The sequence below is a fragment of the Solanum tuberosum genome, unplaced genomic scaffold (assembly GCF_000226075.1).
Source record: "Solanum tuberosum cultivar DM 1-3 516 R44 unplaced genomic scaffold, SolTub_3.0 scf00018, whole genome shotgun sequence".
Lineage (NCBI taxonomy): Eukaryota > Viridiplantae > Streptophyta > Magnoliopsida > Solanales > Solanaceae > Solanum > Solanum tuberosum.
In genome coordinates this window covers 77,144-80,146 of record NW_006238944.1, presented here as the reverse complement: position 1 = coordinate 80,146, position 3,003 = coordinate 77,144, and positions in this window count along the sequence as shown.

The following is a 3,003-nucleotide window of genomic DNA, read 5'->3' as shown; positions in this document are numbered from 1 at the left end:
GCCGACAGGGCTTCCCTAAAACGAGCATAACTTTTTATCCGGAGGTCGGATTTTAGCAAACTCGGCGGCGTTAGAAATAGGATTCGATTATATATCATATCATATGTTATGGGACACACAATTATTTTTGTGCTAAAAGTTATGACCATCTGAAGTTGATCCATCAACAATTTTCAGCTAACTGGCTGCTGACCCTCATCTACGGTCAGACCTACGGACCGTGGATCAAATGATGGTCCATGTTGGTCGACCGAAGTTTGTGTCAGAGGCTGGGTAAAAGAGGTCTTAATCCACGGACACAGACCACGGACCATGGTCTGATCTACGGACCGTGGGTCTGTCCGTGAGTCGGGACTTAGCCAATTTTCTGAGCTGGGTCTGGGAGGGGTTTCAGTGGTGAACCACGGACCACCAGCACGGGCCGTGGTCTGACCTACGGTTCGTGGATGGCAACCGTGGGTTGCACCTGGAACTTCTCAAAATCTGCATTTTGGTTTGTTTCGAATACGGGGTGTTACATAAGTAGTTCATAACCCAATAGAAATCGTAAGGCAATATACAATATAGCGACAAACATCAGTCACACTTAAACTCTCAATCACATAACATGAAACCACAAACTAGAACTAACCAATGCATAACACGTCTTACATAATCATAATGCAAAACTGGTCCTCTCATGGAACCTCAAACACATATCTGGTCCTCTCACGGAACCCAACCCCAACTACAGTATCACACCAAGCATGGTATCTGAGCCAATCGTCAATAATCATACCAGACATGGTATCTGAGCCAACAAATAATGTCATGTACTGGCGTGGTACCCGATCCAACCAAAAAGCACACTAAGCATGCATAATCACATTACATTATAGCATGCATCAACACATAACACAATAAATAAAACTACATGAACCTAGAAGTTACAATCACTAGTTCATTTCACCTGCTTCCTATTACATATTGCACAATATGACACTATAAGCAATAAACATGCAGATATATTTAACCTGGAAGAATATAACAATCACCTACATCTAATCAAGACCCTTGAAAATTCTAAATAGCCCGAGTTTTCTCTTTCGAAGTGCCTTTTCTTGTTCAAGGTCTAAAATAAGCAACACAAACAATTATCAATCAATAATGGCCTATTAATTTACCTGGATTACTAACAAATTCCAACCCTGGCTAAAATGTGATCATCTTCCCCAACTTAGGGCTCCTTCCCACCATGAATTCATGCTCAAAACCTCCCCACAATGTTAACCACCTAGTTTCTAAGGCCTAAGAAATAATTAACAAGATTGGGAAGTCGAATTCTTACTTTTACTGGTGATTTTCATGGAAAAATTAACGCAGGCTGCCTAAAATCGTCCTTCTCTGTTTTCAAGAATAAAAATATAGAAAATAGGGGTTTTGGGCAGTTTTGTTTACATAAAATCTCGATTCGGCTCACTATAGCAGCCTTTGTCTCGCTATAACATCGCTATAGCGACACTTACCTTGCTATAGTGGTCTGCACACTCTGCTATATCGAGGTGCCTTCCACTATAGCAAGGTCGATGAAAGTTCTGCGACCTCAACTTGTAAAAATGCCCTTTTTACAAAACAAACTCTTTCCTTGACGTCCCGACTAATATCCTTCACGCCAAGTTAACTTTCGGGAGTTCTACTAACCCGAATTCAATTTCGAAAGGCCTTATGGATTACTTAATGTCTTGGCTACAAGTATACATTAGTCAAATCTAAAAAAAAAAGTCCCACTCTTCCTCGGATGGCCCTAGACCTCACCTAACCCAGATTTCATCTAAGGCTAGCCTAGCCATGAATTTTCAAGTTACTACCCAAAAAGTTTTCTGTCCCAAAATTCCTTTCCAATGGACCTATTCATAACGACCGAGTCAGGTTGCTGTAGTCACTTGAAGAGTAGAAATAATCAACCATGTGCAGAAAAACAGTTTAAAGGAGAGACACCATAAATGAATCATGGACACCCGATCTCATAGTATAGAAGTAGTTTGAAAACAGAATGTTGTTGTCATAAGATATATTGAGATGTTAAGAAAATATTGATGTAAGAACACGAGTATATGGGTATTTGAGAATGGACAGCCAAAACNTATATATATATATATATATATATTCCTTTTTCAAATTTTATCCTACTTTTTGTTATTTTATAAAAGTAACTCCATTTAAATTATATTTCATGCTTTTTTAGGAAAAGTATACTCAAAAAACGAAATATTATTTGTAAAAATAATAACCAAACACAATTCCAACTTCAAAAATTTCAAAGAAAGTGAAACAATATTTGTACTAGTATGTAATGACTCATAGATGAGATCTAATTTATGGCATTATCTATTTGAGATATTAGTTTTTTAGAGGAAATTTTATTGTATCTTTCGGATAAATTAGTCAAGTTGAGTTATTTTTTTGGAGTTTTGAAATTGTGGGTATAAAGCCGAATAGAAAAAGTATATTCAAATTCTAAATATTCTTTGCAATAATATGGCCAAACACAACTGCAACTCCTACTTCAAAAATTTCAAATAAAGTGATTTTTTTTTCATGATCAAACTCCCACTAAATTTAGATTTAATTTCCTTAATTTTTAGGTTAGTTACATTTTTTGGGCCTTGTCTGGGTTTGGGTCAGTCCAATTACTTTGTAGGACTTAATTTTGTTTTCAATATATCTGGCTCACAAGGCCAAAAATTTAATTTAAAAAAAACAATTCACAATTTTTTAAAACAGCAAAAACAATTTACTTCTCAATTATCTTAACACAACTGTCTATTAAATGTATAGGTTTGAAAATAATAACATGTTCACATCTCTTTCTGTTTTCACTAATTTGTTTGGTAGTGTGCTATTAAAAGAAGATTATTTATGATACATGAAAAAAAGATTCTATTTAAAAAATAAAATAAAATTAAAATCTTAATTTAATTAAACCCCCCCCCCCCCCCCCCCCCCCCCAGCACACCACACCCC